The sequence below is a fragment of the Pleurodeles waltl genome, chromosome 4_2, assembly GCF_031143425.1.
Source record: "Pleurodeles waltl isolate 20211129_DDA chromosome 4_2, aPleWal1.hap1.20221129, whole genome shotgun sequence".
NCBI classification, from domain to species: Eukaryota; Metazoa; Chordata; class Amphibia; order Caudata; family Salamandridae; genus Pleurodeles; species Pleurodeles waltl.
Genome location: NC_090443.1, coordinates 778330258 through 778353781, shown reverse-complemented (window position 1 = coordinate 778353781; position 23524 = coordinate 778330258).

The following is a 23524-nucleotide window of genomic DNA, read 5'->3' as shown; positions in this document are numbered from 1 at the left end:
TGACAATTCACACTGCGGCTGACTACAATGTACTGCATATGTGTTGTGTATGCGACCATGACTTCTATCCTGATGGTTGTCCCTGTCTTGGTTTATTTGCAGGTCGCTTTAGTGGAGCTACTCAGGTGTCTGCCTGAACTAGTGGCTCCCATGACAAATGGATTTTGATACATGTGTGAGGTGCAGTGTGAGCTGCTGGGGAATCCTCCCTCTCCTGTCCATGTAACAGACTTATGGTGAAAGTGGACTGACTCACATTACTTTCTGGTGAACAAACAATTTAAACTGTTACTTTAAAGACACAAATGCAGTAGTTGTGTTCTATGGTGTTTATTGTGCTTCGGTTGTCCAGTAGGTGATAAGTGGGGACATCAGAGTAGGCGGCCCAGCTGTAGTAGTACAGGTCCAGTGCCCAAGGGCCAATGGAATCATGGAGACATGACAATGAGCAGTCAACAGGGTGTCTCAGTGGCACAAAAGAGAGAATGTTCAGGTGAGGGTCACTTCCTGGCAGTAGTTTTGGTCTTCAGCTCCTGCACGATGTCTGGATGGATGACCATGTTTGCAGGGGGGTTCCTTAGCTACAGAGGGAGGGGTACCAGTGGCCTGTGATTCCTCAGACAGGGTCTCCATTCCACTAGCCGCAGCAGATGTTGAAGGTGGCTAGTGAAATGGGCCTGCTGGTGTTTGGAGGTCACACTCAGGAAGGTGGTGAGTTCCTTTAGCACTCCTGCAATGGAGGCCATTGTGGCATTGTGAGCCTGCCACTGCTGCATGGCCTCTTGATGGTTTTCCCTCCGCAGCCTCTGGTTTTCCTGCAAGATGGTAAGTATCTGGTCCATCTTGTGGGATTGCTGGTATGCTCCCAAGACTTGGGAGATGGTTTCCTGGTCAGTTGAGTGCCTTGTGGTCCCCATCGTCCGGGCCCATAGTGTCGCGTAGGCTCTCATTATCCTAATAAGACTACTGGATTTTTGGGCGGCAGGATCGTTCGCAGTGTGGGGGACTAAGTCTGACCCACGGTGAAGGACCCTTGTCACCCCAAATCCGGGTTATGCTCTGGCTAACTAGCAGTGCCTCATCTCTCCGAAGGGAAGAGACAATTGGGCAGCCGAGCGCATGACATCTTAGTGCTTCCCAGGGAAGTCGTGGTCACTCAGGTCACAACCAGTTCTCTCGTACAAAGTGCGGTCTCATACATAAATGACAAAGGCAGTTTGAGTTTTAAAGATTGGTTTAATAAAACAACTGCATTTTAGATAACAAGGCATGAGCCGCAATAACCAGAACCATACAACACAGTAGGATTGAAATAGTAACGAGGAGAGTGAAACATAAGAATAAGGCTATTATATTGCAACTAAATTATGTTCTCTCTAAGTTATATTTTGAGCACAGCATATGAAGCTCTAAGCCTGCCTTTCAGGTTCCCCCGGGAGGACATCAACCCTCATACCTGAGCAAAAGCCTGTGATCTGGATGAGCATCTGCAATAGGGCAGTCAGCATCTAGCTGTGGGTTCCTGGTCGGAATCTCCCTCTTACGTGTACCCGGACTAGAAAGTGTTTTTATAACTAACACGCCGGTGTTCTAAGAAACGTCCCTAGGTAAGGATGTGTACTTTCTACGAACCATAAAGACTAAACTTCTACCACGTTTATCTGCAATGTACCAGACTGTATCCTTGACTGAAGCACAGAGCGAGCAAGAATGTATTGTTTGAGAACACAGTGCTGAAGTAAGCTAAACAGTGTGATAGAAGGAAATAAAAATAAGACAGTGAAACTGGTTATTGTAAAATGTGTGAGGCTAAATAAAATGCATCTAGGGCAAAGTGCACAGAGGCCTAATACATTAAGCAAACGCACAAAAAGCTACATTAAAAATGACTACACTACACCCTCCCCTTGTCGGTAGAAAGTGGTTTAAGTCGAAGCTAAAAAATGCACTAAGCTAAAAGATGATTAAAACCATACCAAATTTCAACAAGTTAAGAGGACACCAAAGCATATCAATCCTCAATGTAAAAAAATGTGCATGCAGCAAAATGCCGAATTCATATGACAATGTCAATTTAGAACAAATTCAATACAAACTGTGGTCATGGAAAGCAGGAGATTCTCCACTTCGGCAGATGACAAAACAGGAAGATTCACGCCAAAGACTTTTAGGGAGCAGGTGTGTTCCAAAGCCCCACTGTCAACCAAGGTGGCATCCCGTGCAGAGCCTATAAACAAGTTAATATCAACTTCCTCCAGGAGAGGTATCTCGTAATCAGCCTCTCGAAGCAAACACAGCCGCAGCACGCATGTCTGGTAATGAGCCCTCATCGGGAACGTCAACAGATCAGCATTAACCACTGGGGGGCGCTGCTGTGAGAGACAGACGTCAAGTGCATGTTCAAAAGAGCACCAATGGCACCGAAACACGGGTTGCACACAATTCAAAACTGGTCTGAATGTCAAAGACCAGTCACACTCCAAATGTTCCAGAGTGCTGCTCCAAAGTGCTGCATCATGCGTTCACGACACAGCTGCGCTGATGGGAGCACCCTCATTCGTCATTGTTGCGGCGGGACAGCCATTGCAGAAAAACAACAGCAACAGCAAAATGCCGGCTAATAAAGCCAAAGTTATCGGAAATCCCCCAAAAATGCTTCCGAAAATTGAATGAATAGCCGAAGGTATTAAACCGAATATGGAAGAGAAGGTGTGAACGAAACCAACACCAACGGCTTTGAAAAAATTTGCTAATTCAGCCGTGCTGGACGCATTAAATATACGTCCCACGAGTTCACCAAAGTGGCTCGGAAAGTTGGTATTTAACAGGGACTGTATTTCCTCTGATGACCTTGCCACCTGAAGTGCGTAGGTCTCGCATGCAGATGTAAGGGCCACATGCTTCTGAAACAATAAAGCCTTCAGTCTACTTAACTTGTCGAAATTCACCTTGGAAGTAGCTATGTGAGGCCAACTATCCGCTACCTCCCTAATTTTAGTGGGGGGAAACAACACACTCCTGCAGCAAGCAACGACCTTAGTGACCGAAACAACATAAAGTATTCCAGCCCGCATACCACAACAGTCTTCACTATTGAGGAGGGCGTAGCTGCCGTTTGAAAGCACCTGGAATGTGCGTTTAATCAAGGGGACCGGAACTCCCTTCAGATAGCAAGCCAAGTTCGCCACCGAGGCATTACACGGCCCATGCAAGGACAGCTGCTTACAAATCATCGAATGGCTGACCGAAGTCTCGCATTCACTACCGCTAAGAAAGACTTCTTTCATACCATTGAGACATTTGTATAAGAAGGGAAGCTCCCACACCTCATGGATGTAACTATCTCCCAACTTTTCATATCTGCCTACCGGAACATGTTTCAGACAAGAAGTGAATTGTAATGTAGAAATAGGCAGATTAATAACCCTGTGTATCAACCACTCTGCAGAGGGAATCTCGGCCACGGTGAAAGGCAATCTTTCTAACTTTTCAATGTTAAGCATGACATAAGTCGCCTCCTTCTTAGCCATTAGTTGTTGTTGTCGCGTTAAATTAAAGGAAAAAAATATGTCCCTGGCACTGATGTGCTGCCACGGAACGCGACCCCCCTTCAATGTCTGAAGTGTCCAACCCAACTGCATAATGGACCTGGTCTGACTCTGGCCATGATATAAAGAAGACATATCAGATCGTATAATGTCTATAGCAGAAGAAACAATGTTGTCAATTGTATATATTCGGTCAGACAAGGTGTGAATTCCATTATCCACAACAGCTCATGCCTTTGTCCAAATTTCCTGATCTATCTGCTTTAACCGGGCTGCAGCCTCCTGCTGGGAAAGTTTCCATATTTCATTGTATACTTCATATAGGAAACACTTCCTACGTGGTGTCTTCGGGCCTGACAAAAAATCTTGTAAGTCAGTGTTCTTAGACAGGAGAGTGAGATGTGTCTTAACTGCATCTAGCGAGGATGATTTTAACCATTGCTGGCACAATTTTCCCACACTATATGTAGTCATTATTTCAGCATGTTCTGCTGATATATAGCGAGGGTCTGACCTACTCGTCTGGAAACCCCCAGAGGAGGTGACAAAACGTTGATGACACCCATTGGTGTCTATGGGCCACAATAACCATCCGCCTGGACGTGTCAATGAAGTGTTAAATGTACCATTCTAGACACATTCTATAAGTTCACTAAAAGTGGCATTTATTTATTTCTGCCAATTATCAATTTTTGCAGGGACAGGTATACTAGGCATGTTCAATTCTCTGATTGTTGCTAAGATCTTTAGACGGAGTTAACCTAAAATAATATGACTTAGCATTCGTATGATGATGCCCAGAAAAATACGTAAATTTATCAAAGTAAGTTTTGGAACTCCCTTGCGTGGGAGTTGGGCAATGTTCCCATTGCGTATAGTCAAATATAGTTTTTGGACTACTTGCTTTATGTATGAAGTGGTGCCCATAATAATTATAGCAAAACATGTCACCATAATTGTCTTTAAACTGGTAAACATCTTCATTTTCATAGACAGTATAATATTGTAATTCTTTCATCATTGAATCAACTGTCTTCACATCCCAATCATCAGATACAATGCCTGGTATTACTATATCATTCATAGATAACTTTAGGACATACGGTATTTGAATTATCTCAGTCGGACTGTATATATCAAACAATACTTTATCCCACACAATCCCATCCAGAATTGGTACTGCAGAAATGTTCACAAAGTACAAGTCTCTTCGGACCCTATGTGATGAAAAATGTGGTTTCAACACCTACTTCACCTGTTCAACCACTGATCTCTCCGGAAGAAAATGACCATGTATCAACAGAAAAAAGGTAATGACAAATCCAATCCAAAGAAAAAATGCTAACATAGTCAATAAAAGCCACAGATAGTTCCATGGAAAAACAAAATACGTATCTTTAAGCCAATGCATCATCTTACGTGGACCTGACAGGTCAGTAGTCGAAGAGGCAAACAAGTCCGATAGACCATCGTTGTTATTGGCAAAGTAACCAGAGGCAGTTCCTGCAAAAGGCGTTACCGTATTCAAAGGAGGAATTGGTGTTTCTTGTGGTGGTACACTGTAGATAACACCATCCGTCACGTCAGTAGTCATGGTGACTTGATCAAATGTTTCTAAGTTATTTGTTGTTAGTGGAACTAATGCAAGATCATCATCCACCCTCCCCAAGCTCGGAGAGGCAACAGTGTTGGTATAGATAACTTGAAGCGTAACATCTTTCCCAGTAGTGAGAGGGATTCGGGAACTACTGGACGTTCCTCTTGGTCTGCTGTGTAGAATCGGCCACATGTTGTAACTTGACATTGTCAATAGAAACAAAGCGATTTTCTTTGGCACCTGGCAACGGTGGTAAAATAACAGTTCTCGTTCCGTGTATCCCCAACACAGGGACTGGTGCTCGATAAGAAGGGCCAAATTCTTTTATCACCGTGACCTTTTCACGCACAAGATCCCCAACCCTGGGAATCCAGCCGGTAGGTGTTACTGCCACATCCTTAATTCCTGTGGAGGCGGCACTTTTAGAAGAGTTATCTTCACGGAACTGCTGTAATTCATGTAAAACAGTGACACAATCATTTATGTCAAAAGGCGTTTCCGCAGCCTCCATACCAGGACCATCAAGATCCGGAACAAACATTTGTGTTCAGAACAGGCACTCATATGAAGGGCGACCCCCCAGAGACCATCTAGGCAGGTTATTGAGTGCTCTCTGAACTCCATACAGGTGGGTTAGCCAACTACGACCCATACCTAAGACCCTGGCTGTTAAGGATTGCTTTAAATCACGGTTTAATCGCTCCACGACAGAATTTCCCTCTGGATGAAATGAAGACGAGTACTGGAGCTGGACCCCGAACGAAGCCATGGTGTCCGTGAATGCCCTTGAGGCAAAAGCAGGGCCCTGGTCCGAATGGAATGCAGCAACTGCTTATGTACCGACAAATACTCGCAAATCTTTAATAACAGTCTGAGCGTCAGCCGAGCGCTGTGGCCACACCCACACAAATATGGAGCAAGAATCAACAGCGACTAGTATATATTTGTATGCACTATCTGGTGTTAGTGGACCGCAATGATCCAAGTACACACATTGTAATGGTCTGTTGGATATTAAGAGGGGTGTCTGCAGTGGGTGCTTAGCTGTTGAAACTTTAATTTGTTGACAGATGTCACAACATTGGACATACTGCTTAGTCTCTTTATAGAGACCACGCCACCAGTAACGGGCCTGCAAAAGCAAAGTTGTAGCAGCCACGCTAGCATGTGCAGATGCCACTCCCTCATGCGCTGCTTTAATCAATTGTGGTCTTAGAGCTTTATCGGGGATGTCGCGTACGCCAGGAATTTTAACTTCAGCGTTCAGCATACTTCCCATGAAGTATTGGTATTTATTAGGAAATTCTTTAGGATAAGGCGTGCCATCAACCGTAGCCTTTGTGGCAGCCATAATCTCTGTGTCTGGTTTGGAACTCAAAAGAGTTACTGCAGCTACAGTGGCAACTGCCACTGCCGACTTTGCGACTTCATCAGCCAAAGTATTTCCAGCAACGTGTATTCCAACGCGCTGGTGTCCAAGTGTATGCACAACATGGACCTTGGGTAGGGACTCTTTCAGGTCTGCTACCTTCCCCTACAGTAGTCTGTGTTTTATGGTGTTGCCTTTTGAATCTCTGAACTCATTCAAGCGCCAGTAATGTAGACATTCATTAAAAGACTGGACGCAATAATACGACTCACAAACAATCAGTGTGAACTGCGTCGGATCTGTATGTTCCAGTGTCATTAGTAGAGCTTTTAGCTCAGCTTATTGTGCTGTACAATCCCCTAAGGTCTGTGTATAAGTATGTTGGGGGCAGAACTTCTCCCCCTCCACATAGCCGCTCACTACCGCACATGCAGCCGGTGTACATGACTACTTGATATTGATAAATAGTCAACGTGTCAGCGGGAGCTGGATATTCAACTTCATATTGCAGAAATTCCTGAGTTTGTAACTTTGGGTCAAATGTAATCTACATCAGTGGCTGTTAAAGATGTAGCCCATTGTATCCATCGCGGGTGAAGTGGTTTTGCATTCAGAACGCTAGCTTTTGTAACAGCCTCGAGGGCCGGAATAGGCGAAACGACAATAATGCTTTTTCCCTGGGCAAGAGGTCTTTCTTTAATAACAGCCATCTGTACAGCAGTAAGAATTTTCTCTGTGGGTGCAAATGGTTGTTCAGCAGCCGAATACAAGTGTGACTTGCATCCAATCGGGACTGTCTCACCTTCATTAAATGTGACATATGTAAACCCAATGGCCCCAGCTATCACCCTGATGACCAAATGCGTCTTATTGTCCCGTGTGTGTAAATGTTTTGCGGCTAGTAGATCTGCTTGTAACTCCTGAAGAGTATTTGTATGTTCAATTGTCCAGAATTTGCTTGAAAAATCAGGACGTATCAATTCATATAATGGTTTTATGCGTGTAGCACACTCAGGAATGTATGTTCTGCCAAAATTTAGAAAGTCCAACAATGATTGGAGTTTCTTAATCGTATTTGGTGGTTGCAATTGTGCACACTTTTCTAAAAATTGTGGTGCTAGGCTCTTACCCTCATTTGACAGCTCATATCCCAGGAATATGACGCTGAGGAAGGCAATTTACAATTTTTTGAAGTTAAATTTATAACCAATATTGGCAAACCCTACAACAATGCGGGCTACCCGTCTTAAATGTTGTAGCAACTCGTCATCCGTGAGATATATATCATCCACATATCACAATGCTTCAGGGTCTAACTCGTGTCACACGAGCTGCAAACAGTCCTGAGCTGTTCTTATACCCTTGAGGCAAACAACAGGATGTTTTCTGGGAGCCTAGCGCACTAAAGCTTGTTAAATCTCTGCTTTCCGGTGAGGTATTCTGGCAGAAGAATCCATTTGAGATATCCAAAGTCGTTTTATATTTTTTCCACACTATGTTGCTCATCAGTGCAGCGCTATGTGAATTCTGTATAGCATATGTACGTGTATGTCCGTTCAAATGTCTGAAGTCGAAGACTATTCTATATGAATGGTCCGGTTTAGCTACAGGGAATAAGGGATTATTCATCGGTGAGACACAGGGTTCAAGTACTCCCTGGTATTCTAATTGTGTAAGTATTTCTCTCACCGGTGCCCTTGCTTCATGTTTTATGGGATACTGCGGTTGTGGCTGAGGTTCACCTTTAATTGGAATTGCATGATATGGAGAACCCCTGTCCCACCCTTCGTGATTTCTATATAAAGCAGGCGCTTGTGCTAGAGCCCATTTGATGCAATAGGACTCTGCGAGTTCCCCTGGAACAAGGGGCGAGAAGGAAAGTTTAATAACCTCCTCCCCAACTGGGTAGATGCGGACAAAATCATGCGGCCAATCTTGTTCAGCCAGCAAGATGTCATATATCTTAACTACACGATCCCAAAAGATTGCGTGTATAGTGCGCTCAATGTCTCCTTCCAATTGTAAAGTCACTGTATACACCCTATTGGGTTCAGAGACATGCATATCTGCTGTTTCAACTTGTATGAAGTCATCAGTTGCTTTCACCTCCAGATGCTCTAGAAGATTCTGGTGAACTATTGTGACCTCTGCTGCGCTGTCTAGCAGTACTAGTGCCCATGTCTTGTTCTTCAAGAGAACTCTCTTCCTGAGTGGCATGTCTAACTGAGACTGCTGCCACCTTTTTCTTTTTAAACTGTTGTTTTTGTTGTATCGGTTTCTCTTCCTTCTTGACAGAAACCTCCGAAGAGCGTTGTGATTCCTGTCTCGGTTTCACGTACTCTGTCCTCCGCTCTGACCGCCCACCTCTCTCATTTCTCTTTTTCGATGAGTCCTGAAAGGAACGAGATTGGCGTGTATCAGTATATTGATATCTATCAGGCGTTTTTATATTATCACTATTTCTGAGATTATACCTATTCTGCGGGGTCTCCGTACTTGGAGATTCTCCCCTTTCTTTTTTAGGTGTTTGTTGTTTTTTCTCCCAGCGCTTCTTATTAACCTCAGGTTGCTGTTTAGCATTTTCTTTACTAATTTTTCCCTGAAATTGAGGTTTTTGTGGTCTAGCCCCCAGGCTATCTCGACCGATACTGGAGTATGCTTCAGCTATTATTTTAGGCAGTTCCCGCTCCTGATCTTGTTGCGGGATGTCACGAAGACGCATGCGCACTGCAAGTGCAACTGCTTCCCCTTTAAGATTGCTTAGGATTATTGAAGAAACCGTGGCAAAGTTGCCCATCAGTTGCATTCCTAAATCTAAGGCAGAGGCTGCCCCATATTCATCCTGAATTTGTTTAAGCACTTCCGGTAGGTTGGCCAATGTCGGTGTATCGTGTGCCGTTGTATAGAGTGCAGCAAACACCTTGGCCCATGTATTACAATGTTCCACTGTGGGAACCATCCAAATGGGTAAACACATAGTTAGTATTCTATGTTTGTCCTGAGGTCCTGTATGGGGAAATACCACCTCCAGCGTATTAATTTTTTGTGCCAGACAAAATGGAGTGTCCTCCCGTTTTGCTTGGACTTTACTCATAATAGAGTGTACAGTCACTGGATTTATACCTGGTATTACTGCATGTGGTTGTGCTGGAGCAGCACACGCTGGGTTTGTATTTAATGTCTGCATCACAAATTGTACTAAGGGTCTATATGTAGCTGTTAAGTCGGTATATAAACGTCAAACTTCAGCCACCGCCATATTTCCAACCGCAGGATGTGGTGTATATGTGGCCAATAAAGGCCAGGTAGGACCATCATTACTCAGTGGACCTAACCTTACTGGTAATATTGTATGGGGTAGGGCGACATCAAGCCATTTATTATGTTCTTGATAAGATAGAGGTATCTCTAAGTATGCGTACTCCCTGTACTGTCCAGGCGCGTTCGCAACTGTATATGTGTGAAATGTATTTATGTTCCCATCAACTGCTGGAAATGTGACCCAAGAGTAAAAACGTTCTGTTCTATAGGCTGTGTAGGCGGCCACCACAAACGTGACTGGACCACCCTGGATCGTAAGGCCATTTGCTAGCAAATGTGCTGTGAGCGGTTGTCTCATGTTAAGAGCTATCTGTATTACTTGGGGACTCGCCATTTCGAAAAACGGTGAAAATACAGAGGAGGCACACCAAGACGGGGTCTATCTTTTTAAGGTTCAAGCTTAAACAACCATCCGCTCTAAATAGGATTACCTATACCGCAGTGGTGGAAATCCTCAGTGCCATGGACGCCTCCGCTAAAGGAACTGAGGGATCATTATATTATATGAGACCGAGATAAACTGGTGGACCCGAAAATAGAGCCAGACCAAACGTTGGCAGCACCATGTCGCGTAGCCTCTCATTATCCTAATGAGACTACTGGATTTTTGGGCAGCAGGATTGTTCGCTGTGTGGGGGACTAAGTCTGACCCACGGTGAAGGACCCTTGTCACCCCAAATCCAGGTTATGCTCCGGCTAACTAGCAGTGCCTCATCTCTCCCGAAGGGAAGAGACAATTGGGCAGCAGAGCGCATGACATCATAGTGCTTCCCAGGGAAGTCGTGGTCACTCAGGTCACAACCAGTTCTCTCGTACAAAGTGCGGTCTCATACATAAATGACAAAGGCAGTTTGAGTTTTAAAGATTGGTTTAATAAAACGACTGCATTTTAGATAACAAGGCATGAGCCGCAATAACCAAAACCATACAACACAGTAGGATTGAAATAGTAATGAGGATAGTGAAACATAAGAATAAGGCTATCATATTGCTACTAAATTATGTTCTCTCTAAGTTATATTTTGAGCACAGCATGTGAAGCTCTAAGCCTGCCTTTCAGGTTCCCCCGGGAGGACATCAACCCTCATACCTGAGCAAAAGCCTGTGATCTGGATCAGCATCTGCAATAGGGCAGTCAGCATCTAGTTGTGGGTTCCTGGTCGGAATCTCCCTCTTACGTGTACCCGGACTAGAAAGTGTTTTTATAACTAACACCCTGGTGTTCTAAGAAACGTCTCTACGTAAGGATGTGTACTTTCTACAAACCATAAAGACTAAACTTCTACCACGTCTATCGGCAATGTACCAGACGGTGTCCTTGACTGAAGCACAGAGCGAGCAAGAATGCATTGTTTGAGAACACAGTGCTGAAGTAAGCTAAACAGTGTGATAGAAGGAAATAAAAATAAGACCGTTAAACTGGTTATTGTAAAATAACAGTGCAAGGCTAAATAAAATGCATCTAGGGCAAAGTGCACAGAGGCCTAATACAAGCAAATGCCCCAAAAGCTACATTAAAAATGGCTACACTACAACAGCATCCCTCCCATGCACCCTGCCCCTCGTGCCCCTGTCACGGTGTGCCCACTCCAAGTTATACCAGGACCTTCATCATCTTGGGTTTGAGGGGTCGGTTCTGGTCCCCGTATTGTGGGGCAGACTGCTGATTAAACAGTACTTGGGACACAGGTCTGGGGATGAGGGGTTGGCTGTGTTGTTGATGCCACAGGGTGGGGAGATCTGATGTGGGCAGGGTGAAGTTTGGAGTGGTGGACTGACCAGAAGTCCCGGATGGGCCTGGTAAGTCATCACTGCCCATTCATCCAGAAGCATAGTCCTCACTGGGGCCTTCATCCTGGTGAGGGCTGGTTGTCGCAGGCATCCTCTCCACGGTGGCAGTGGCAGGGGTATCTGTGGATGGAGTGAGAGAGAGTTACATAGTGGAGGTGTGATTGGTATTGACATTTTGTGATGCATACTGTGGCTTGACTTGTATGCCAGCTAAGGCAATGGCAGATGTAGTGCTGTTGATATAGTGTGTGGGCCATGGATACAGAAATGGCTAACATGTTCCATTCCGATTTGAGTTATTTAGATTACATGCTGCCATTGCCATGTAGTGGTCCTCAGCCGTAGCATGCAGTAGGTGTAGTGGGTGCAATAGCTAACCACGCAGGTGTTGCACTGTGATGTTGACATTTCAGATTGTCATGTGGCTGGGCAGGTGTTTTGTGGGAGTAGTACTGATCGTTCTTGGTTGTGGTATCCGTGCACTGGGCACGTACTGATGGTTCTTGGTTGTGGTATCCGTGCACTGAGCAGGGACTGTGTGGGGATGGTGGTTGGGTGGTGGAGTGGCATGCAGGGGAGAGCCATTTGGTGATTGGGTGGGAGGTGGAGAGGGAGATAGGGTGACTTGGGGAGTGATAGTTGGTAGGAATACATGTTGGACAGGAGTACTTGGTGCGAGGGGAGTGCTTTTTACTTACCAGAGTACAGTCATCCTGTTATTCCAGTCATGACCTCAGGATGCAGGATGGCCAAGAGCTTCTTCTCCCACAATGTGAACTCTGGGGAAGGAGGTGGGGACCCAACACCAGTCATGTTGATGGCAATCTGATGTCGTGATGCCATGGAACGCACCTTCCCCTGCATGTCGTTCCACCTCTTCCTGATGTCCTCCCTCGTGAGTGGATGGTTGACCATGTCGACAATCCTCTACCATAACTCCATTTTCCTGGCTATGGATGTTTGCTAGATGTGTGCTCCTAACAGTTGTGACTCTACCCTGATGATTTCATTGACCATGATCCTCAGCTCTTCATCTGTGAAGCGTGCCTTTGACGGGACATGGTGATTGAGTTGTGAGTGGGGGGGTGTTATGTACAAGGGTGCAGTGTGCGGTGCTTGATGGGGTGGGAGTGCTTGGTTGTGTGTGCTGGTTGTTTTGTGGTGTTTGTGTGCTGTGTCAATGTGTGTATAGTGTTGTTCATGCAGTTGTGTTGTGTGTGCTTCACCCAAATGTTTTGCCTTCACCTCTTCTGCTTTTGTAAATTTCGTTTCTGTTGGCATTAGGGCTCTGTGCCCTTGACCACTGCTTACTAGTGCTACTGTGTGTGGGCTCTCTACTTTAAACATGATATAATAGTTTTACGTCTAATTGCCACATTTAATTTACTTGTAAGTCCCTATTAAAGTGATCTTACATGTATCCCGGGGCCAGTAATATAAATGCTACTAATAGACCAGAAGCTCTTAGGGGCATATTTAGACTCTGTGTGCGCTGAATATGCGTCAAACATTTTGACGCACATTGGCACAAACCGTGCACCATATTTATACAATGAAGCCCGAGCCTGTGAACGCCAAAAGTCCACCGTGTGTGTCATTTTCTGGATGCGGAAAACCGCCTTGCGTTAATGACATGCACGGTAGGCGTTCCCGTCCCAAAAAGTACTTAAACACCCGTGCACCATATTTATGCTACCGTGAAAAAATCCTGCACGTCCGGGAGGTGGAGTCGGAAAATGGCACACAGCCCGATTTGCGTCAAAAGATAACACCTGGGTCAGGGCAGGCGTTAAAATGGGGCAAACACACCACTACTTTAGGAAAACGCACAGGAGCACCAGCAGAGCTCCAAAAGGAAGACATGGAGGTGCCTTTTATCCAGCATGCACGCCAACGCAGAGCACTGGACCAACAACATCAGCTTCTACAACACCAGCAGGGACCCCAGAGGCAACGCAGAAGGCAGTAGAGGATATTGCGCACCAGGACAACCCTTCTGGGACTCCAGCAACAAGACATCATCCAGAGGTACAGATTCAACTGGCAAGCCATTTAGCAGCTGCTGCGCAACATTGAGCCACAGTTGGCACCCAGCTTGCAGACACCCCACACCATTCCACCACAAACCACATGTTGGCAAGTGGCTCCTTTCAAACCACTGGTGTCCTGGTTGGCGGGACCTCACAGCCCTCATTCTCTGCCTTCCTACCCATGGTATGGGAGGCCATCATCTCCCTCACACCCCTCCACATCAGCTTCCTCAACACACAGCAGAAGCAGCAGTACACCAAACATGGCTTCTACCAAATCAATGGCTTCCCACACATGCTTGGTGCCATTGACTGCACACATGTACGCATTGTGCCATCTGCTGCAGCCGAACATCTATACCTCAACAGGAAGAACACACACTCCATCAATGTGCAGGACATTGTCGATCACCAGGGATTGATCACCAACATCGTGGCAAAGTATCCTGGGAGTGTACATGATTCAATAATCTTCCATCACTGCACCATCAATCAATACTTCCAGGATAGATGATATGGAAATGGCCTACTTGTTGGTAAGTACAGAAACCTACTTATATACACAGTGCACAGCAACCCTGTAGGACTCACAACACATACACCACTACATTGACACGTGGCCAGGAAGACACTGACTTTGTGACACTGCTAGTCATGTTTGATATTCTGACCCATTTGGATACACACCTATGGACAAATGACAGATGCAAATAACAACAGATGCCACTCCACAGACACAAGGGAACATTTTAAAACAACACAATGACAATGACATGGCCTTAACTGGCAGTACAACTTGGAAGATTAATCTTTCAATATTACCTCAATATCACTCAATAAAATACACTTCCAAGCAATAAGTACAGTGTAAGGGGTGTATAATGTGTTTTGCTGCAGGTCAAACACATGAGACACATAGCGTGATGATGATGATTCTAATGAAGGTGACATGGAATCATTGAGGCAGTACCAATATCTCACATCACTCCTGCTCTGATATTGCCCACTACCAATAAGTGGACTGTGCTAATAACACATATTGATGTGACAATATTGAAAGTACACATTCCTACACATACGGTGGACAATTACATATATACACAACAGATGTACAGGCATATGGGCCTTCTGACACTGTAAATGACAACCTCACAACCAAGTTAGCAAGCTGAACTGGAACAGGTTCAGTAATATAGGTACACGTTTGAACCTGAGTCGACTCAGCAAAGGCAGAGAAATAGGTCTGCAGAGAACTTGTCACAAATGGGATATTTGTGCATAGTCAATTGTCAACACGTCAGTGCTGACAACTTATGGGGATGTGTTGTACATTGTCACCTTGCCAAATCTAAGGGCCTCACTGATGTTTAACTAATTCTATTGCATAAGTTAAATTGGATGGGATGTCCAGGCCATATAGATGTAACCATGTTACCACCACTGTGGAATTGATTCTGTGTATGGAAGTATCATGTCACCCCCAGTTAAGACACATAGACACCTCTTTCACATGGCATAATGCAAGGGAGTACACAAAGTACTGCAACTCTACAAAAATACAGCTGACATCCGGTCAATCAGCCAAACACCAGTTCAGATAATGAAACAACCCAATGCTGATGGTACATCCTAGAAGCCTAGGCTTCCACACAATAACACAAACACTGATGAGTCACTTACAACACAAGAGAACAACTGCCATGCAAAGTGTTAATCATGGTGCAAGCAACATCAACTTTTTCTCACCCATTTTCTCTTTCAGCTGATCAGGGCTAAGGGATCCAGCCATGGATCATGACCCCATTTACAAACCCAAGCACAGCATCAGAGCGTGCCTATAATGAAGCACATGGGAGGACACGCACCATAGTCGAGAGGACCTTTGACATCCTGAAGTCAAGATTTGGGTGCCTCAACATCACCGGAGGCAGCCTCCTATACTCATCAGAAATGGTCTGCAAGATCATTTTGACCTGTGCCATCCTGCACAACATATGTGTAAGGAGGAACATTCCCCTATATGAACCCGACCCACAAATGCCTGAAGAGGAGGAAGAGGAGGACGTTGCCCATCAACATGGGGGGCACCATCCAGACACAGCTGCAGGATTGCCTCGGAGACAACAGATTGTCCAAAATTTCTTTTAACTCTACTCACCATCACCACTGTCTTACCATATGTCAATAAACACCTATTCTAATCATTATATCATGGTCTGGGTAATCAATTTTGCATCACATTATCCCTAATAATCAGAGTGTATCCTCAGGGAGAATTTCAGAAATACATATTAGGATATTGAAAAATCCTCATCACATTTGATGGGTATGAATGCACACCCAACTTCACACACACTGTAAATGACATATATCCTGTCCATTTCACATTTGATGGGCAATAGCAGAGGACCACAACTATATCTCACATACATGTTGGCAACATGGTTCATTGCAGCATATGGCACACAACTAGGACACCATCATTCACTAAGGAAAAAAATGCTTTATTCATGACGCAGTGGATGTGCTATAGCATTGGTAACAAGAAGGTATGACCAGACCCTTGACAGCAGTAAGTGTGACATCAGCTATCTTTGCAAGGAGTATGTGTGACAAGAAATCCATGTAAGCAGCAAATGGATAGCACGAGTGCCCAGGTATGACTAGCATTGCTCATAAGACATCCCCTGCGGATGCCATCCCAGGTCATAAGTCCTGTCACTGCCATGTTCACAGTCTCACCCAACCCTTCTTCAGGGGACCCTGGAAATAGAATATTTGTACCCAGATAATCCCTCATCTACACAAACCTAGACTCACATTCTGACTCCAGTGTGCTTCCCTCTTTAGTATGGTATGCCATAGTCATTGTTCTTCTGTCTGCATGGACTTCTGGTCGAATGATGCACTGCCTTGTAGTCTGTTGGACCTGTAATCATCTGTCAATTGCTTACCATGTGAAAGGTACTGTTGGCCATTTGAACTTGATTCTCACCTACAGGACTTGTGAGAGACTGAAGCTGCACATTCCTGTGTGCACCTCCATGCAGAACAGCCATTTGAACTTGCACTGCCCTTGCAGCTGCCTGGAACGGCATGGAAACTGCCATTATATGTATAACATTGTTATGCATTGCCATATAAATCACCTGGGTAACACAGGCCTTGGGTTATTGTGTTACATTGCAACACACAGGACAAATACAGTTTTCATTTTCCACAGTGTTGTTCCAGCTTTGACCAGTCTCTGTCTGCTCACTGTGTATTTGCCTTGTTCATTTTTGTTCCTGATTGACCCTGCATCCTGTTAGCCTGACTGGTTCCTGTCATTGCATCACCATAAAGGTTCCCTGTGGCTACATTTGTCTCATAGTTGCTTTTCATGCCCTCACTCTCCTCCTGGGGTATTGTGTCATATAGGTCTACAATGAATACTCAAATACATTACATAGCGTAATCAGTTTACTTATCATATCATGGGGTGGAGCTTGTCTTTAAATAGCCTAATCATGTCCCATCCCTTGTCTGGGTTTAATGTATGCATGAGTGACAAATAGGGACAGTGTACCATGGCTGTATGCTTGGATTGGGTATGGTGCCTCCAGCACAACAAACAACTTTAGATAATGTGCATGAAATGTCAACACATGTTTGTACCCTGACAGTCCACACACTGATTCACATTGCCCCCAACATATTGATGGGGCTTGCGTGGTGAATAGCTGTGCGATTAATTAGCACAGAGGCACTGATGTTCCCGGCTGCAGTGGGAATTTTAGAGGCCACCCTGTGCACAAATGTTGTGATGAAACCTGACGGTTTAAAATTCCTGATCCATTTACTTTGTGAGCGTACCAAGGTTGCCCTGTTGTCAGTCTCATAAAACATCTCCAGTTCCATAGCTGGTCTATCCCCATGTGTGTTCTTAATTCCTCTTCAGCTTTCCTTCAATTCAGCTGTGAAGGATACTTTCTTAATGCAGGAAATGGCTCCACAGACTCATGAGTAGACCTGCATGTAACTGTGACAACTTGGACCCCAATAATGACACAGGCTACACATGGCCCACACACTTGAACTGGACACCTTCGTGCAATTAACCACTGGAAATATGTGCACACGTGCTGCTTGGTCTGCTGGTCCTCCACTGCCACAGGAGAAACATAGGTCATTTATATGACTCAATCTGTGGCGTGACATTACATTTGTGGATTGGTTTTGGGACTCGGTGTCACAAACACCGTACCCACATAGCATTTTCCAATGCCTGACTCATGGGTAGTATACAAACAAGTGCCCAGTAAGTGGTATCCAACATTCCAGGACATGTGATGGCTTAGTCTTGGAACTTTGCCATGATCACCCGTCTTCTATCTATCCTGTGCATGGTTTGTCATTGGAGAGCATTCGTTGCTACGTGTATGACAAACACATTTCCTTTCTCATTTCCACACTGAATAGCATCTGATGGTTGGCCACATTGAGAACACATGAATACAAGCACATTTAAGAAAACGCGTCATGTGATGTTCACACAGTGGGACAACTACATTAGTGAGAGCCAATTCACAAACATTGTCACACAGGCAATGAGTTACTGTATTGAGTTGTGTAGCCTTGCTATCCTCTATTGACGCACAACATGCCCAAACTGGGTAATACCAATATGTATTCTACACGTTTGGCCATCTATTGCGTCAGTGAAGAGTGCAAATCCGGTACAACAACTAGAGGATTATGGTCTGCAGTAGTATGATCTATCACATGTGCCCATACACCGGAATGCACAATGTAGGTGCAAACATCGTATCTCTGTATAGTCACACCTGTCATGTACTATTAAAATTGAGAAATGACCCAAACCCAGTAAAAGATATTTTGACGCATACTCATCAAAAAAGACGCACATGCCTCAAAAAATGCTGCATACGCGTCAAAAAATTATGCTCACTGCCATGATACATCCATTGGCCATGAGCGGTAATTTCAAACACTGTACCCCATGAAATTGGTTAAGTATGAAAAATATTTGCAAATATGGATGCAGGGTAATTTCTAAGCATGTGCTTAAAAAAAAAATGATGCACAGACTGTAAGCGTTATAATATTTTGACGCATACAAATAAAAACGCACCACATTTGAGGCAGGAAGTGATGTAATAGGATATCCTATTTACAGAATTGGTACAGTGGGTGTACTTTCACTTTCACTTTCCAGTCTGTGATTTTTCTTGTCTGTGTGGCTGTGTTTGGACTTGTCTCTCTGTGCATATTGTGAATTTTTCTTTTGTGTGGTCTTTATATTATCTTTTGGTGTTTCCTAAGTGTCTGTGTTATCCTGTGTAAGTGTATTTTTGTCATTTCTGGTGTCTAATTTTGTCTTTGTACTGTTGTGAGTCTGTTGTGGGTAGTGTTAGTTTGGGCATAGTTGGGCTGTTTTACTGTTAATTAGTTGTCATTTCACTCTCCTACTTTCCCTTCATTATCCTCGGTACCCTTTTATTACTTCTTTTTTTTCAAGTATGTTGGGTAGGACACTTCTTGGTAGGATGGGAGAGGAGGAGCTGGGGGGATTTATTTGTCTGGTGTGCCACTTCCTCCCATTAATGATTGAAGCAGGTGGCCGTGTGATACAGGGGTATCACACAGAGACAAGGAGGCTCAGGTGGGCAAAGGTCCTGTATCATCTAAAAAGAATATACAACACACCGCGCAACGACCACCAGCTAAAACACAGTTGGGCTGACCTGGTTGCCAGGGAGCAAGACCTGCTGAACCCCCTGGGGATTGTGATTGATGGCCCTGTTGGTGAGTACAATTCAGAGTAATGTGCACATTTAAATGCTCTGTAGTGACAGTAGTAGATTTGTTCATATAGTGCAGGCAATGTTTTTGGACATGTGGAATGAAAGTTAAACATGCAGTTGCCGTGAGTTATACAACAATTCCTACACAGTACCGTAATTTGTTGACGCAACAGCTGCACTAACTTACTAAATGTACTGGAGTCTGTAAATTAGTGCTGCCTTCATGTCAATCGATGATGCAAATGTGGCTCTAACATATGTTTTATGCATGGTCTGTGAGTGTACCAGGAAGGACATGTTTTTAAACCAGATATTTTCAAGGAATAATGTGTCCCCCAATTATTTCTGATACAGGTCTGAACTGGATTCTGACACATACATAACAAGTTATATCTGACCTCAGGTAACATCTTAGGCTGATAGTTGGACTTGGTTGTGCCACAATTAAATTAGGGATGATGGCAAAAGTAATGCACACGGGTTCATATCAAAATGTTTGGTGCAACTTACCATAGCTGTGGCACATAAAATGAAGCAAGTGATACAAATTGAGGAGTAACAACTATCCATGGCCCTCTGTACATTGCACCTGTGTGTTTTATATTGGTCTTAGTCACAATAGCTGGCCCGAGCTAATGCATTTGCCCTCTGGGTTACTCTATTGCCATGTACTTCTCATAAGTTATGGGATCATCATGGGATACCTGACTTTGGTGAATGCATGATCACAATGGATTAAGTGCATGATGTCATGCAAGGGACCACTGACCAATTCCATCATACATATAAAGTTGAATAATACTTAGCTAGTTTAGTTTGGCACACCCATGCTGATCAAGTGCAGCATATGTTTAATAACTAACCTCCCAGTATCACTGACATGGGTGTATGCTAAGATCAGTAGACCAGCATTCCTGTGACTGCTGTCATTCCGAAGATACATACAAATTGAAAACTACATCATCATGATTGACACACTAGTACATTTGCCAAACCATGTATTAATAATATCACAGTGTCAGTTTCCTATATATCTGCTGATCAACCAAATTGGCAAATGTAAGATGATGAATGTGGCTCATCTGTGATTTCTGTAACCCATATTGGGTAAACAGGGCAATGAGAGACACATTTCAGGTGGTGCAATGACTATACCTGTGCCCATGCAGTCTGTCATGGATGAATACAATATACACTGTTAACGTATATCTCCTTGTTGTATCCAAATATGAAAATTGGTCAATCCATGGCTAGCCTCAAACTGTCACCAAATAATGCACACAATCCCTGCCATTATGGTGTCATAGGGGGCATATGTGGCTCAGGGTACCCTTTTAATGTAGCATATGTAACCTAGACACAACACAGGCCCTACATGTAAGGGACCATAGAAAGCATGATAAACCATGCCCTAATTCAACCGACAGGTGGGTCACACAGTAAAGGATTGTTCTTTGATGCCCAAGCCACAATACCTGAGTGACTGGTATTGCAGTCCTCCAGGAAAGTTGCTTTGCATGTCTCTCATTGATACACAGGATAAGAGGAGTACACTCCATAAATGAGTCTGCAAACAAATGATGGAGCATGTTTGCCACCACATGATAGGGCCACTGCGGGTGTGCAGATATGTTTGTATCACTCACTGGAGTGCCCGGGTCTGTACACGTTTGCAGTGGTATGTTGATTGCAGTATAATCATGCCTGAGAGGCTGGACTTTCTGATTTAATCTAACACACAGTAAGTGTATTTGGAAGTGCTGTACAGTGCACAGACAGTGAGCACATTTCTCCCTTCCATGCTTTACAGGTGTACCCCTACACAATCAGAGAGATGGTTCGATTTGTGGACCCAGACATTTCCAGTAAGTGTTGATATTTCTGTTCTGTGTTGTGTTTTCTGCTGTTGTGTGACTGACTCCTGTGTGTTGGACACATAGCAAGGTATGATGTGCTGGTAAATGATCGGATATGTTACTTGAGTGGAGTATTATTTTCTTCCATCTTTGAGTTGGACAATCATTAGCGTATAGTCATATTTTGGGTCTGTAGTGCAGCCCTGTAGGCACGGCGATGTGAATAGGGTGACATTTGTTGATAAAACTTTTATTAAGAAAATTTAGCAGAGGACCATATTTATGATTTAGTCAGCAAGGCAGAGCCTGAATCTCATAGAATAGGGATGCCAAAGTCTTACCCACAGGCTTGAGCCTCCCTGTTCACTAATGAACATGTTTGACTGTAGTTTTGACTTCTTAGCAGCATGTAGCTCCACATGTTGTGCTACATGTATGTGGCACTTGAGTACAATGTCATAGGTGTACATGCAGCTCATGGCCACATGTGTGCTTGCATCTATCTGCTCGTTGTCAGTCATGTATTACTGGTATGAAATGATGTTGACAATTGTCTGCATTTCCAAACATAAATGTGGATGGGATTGTCCAAGGTTTGGGTGTATCCTAGTTGGACATCCTCCTTACCTGTGGTGGACTGCCCAAACCCATGTACAGCTGTCCAAAGCTTCCTGGGTGTCCTAGATGTTGGAAAGTGTTTTTTGCTTGTCCATCCCCCCCCTCAGGCACAAGCGTAGGGTTATGAAATGTGGACCTAGGACTGATGATCCAAGTTTAGTACACAGACATGTAATTCTGTAAATCACTTGTCCAAAACTAGGATACACACTCATGATTAGCAACTGCATTCTATCCTGGCAATTCCATTTACAAATCACAGATCTTGTGGCCCTTGATTGTCATCCAGAAGTTAGTCATTGGTTGGCCTGTCACATGTGGAGGACTTGCAGTATTCTTTACGTGACAAATGGCTGAACAATGATGCATAGGTCATTTAAGTTGTTACACATCTTTTAGAGCATTGCTGTGCTGTTTGATAGGACATGTGTAGGTTGTGTTGGCATCTACTTCCTCAGGGACAATCAGTGATCTGTATGATGATTTGGCCTCTTCGTGTTACTTTATTTCGGTAAAACATACCATAAAAGTACAATACATAACAATCCGGAAAAAGATTATAAAAGGAGTACCAATAAAAATAAATAACAAATTGTAAAAAGAGAAATGTTAAAACAAGGTACGACAAGACTGTAAAAAGGTTATCTTTCTCCATAAATATAATGCTTAAAAAACATCCAGTCCCAACTATAGCATCAGACTAATAAGCTTACACTTAAATACAACAAATATGCACTATAATACCTGCTTCTAAAAACTACTGCCAAAACTTGTTTTTTAAAATCACTAATCTAAAACGCCAGATTGATTCAGGAAATGTTGCCACAGGGTAAACTATTTGTATGGATCAATCAGATTTAAATAATCTCTCAGCAAATAAACAATTCCTGAAACCCATTTCATTACATAGGGGAATAATCCAAAAAGCCCCCTGTTTGGTGTATGCACGACATTGGAAAAGAACATGAAGATCAGACTCTTCATTCTTACAACCCATCTGGAATAACTTAGACTTATTGATAGAATTGGACCATTTATAAGTTAAAGAACAAAAAGGAAGCAACCCTATTCTAAATCTAATGTAAAGAGCATGTGCAAATGGAGAGAGTGATACATCCATAAAGGGCTCAAACTCATAGTGACATTTGAATTGCAGAAAGCTATCAGTCATAGAAGAGGGCGCAACTTCAGCCAGTTGTGTGGTTTGAACTTTGAGCCAAAAAGCATCCTTCAGTGTCTGAGCAGCATTTTTGGGAACAGAAGAGGGATCCTTCCAATAGGACCCCAAACCAAGGTGGAAAAAGGACCGTTCAACATAGGAGCACCACTTAATCTTAATGTTGGGGTTGGAGCCCACCAAATTGAGCAGCCCACATCTGAATGGACTGAGAGCATCTGATGACCATAACCGAATCCAAAACAATAAAGGCCTTAAGGCAGCGATCTGGTTAATAGGAAAAAGATTTAGATCCATTCGGATGGGCAAGGATGGAGTACTTGATGGAACTTTTAACAACATCTTTAAAAACTGGTTTTCTGCCCTAGTCAAGTTCTCCAGAATGCAATGGCCCCATAACTCGGCACCAT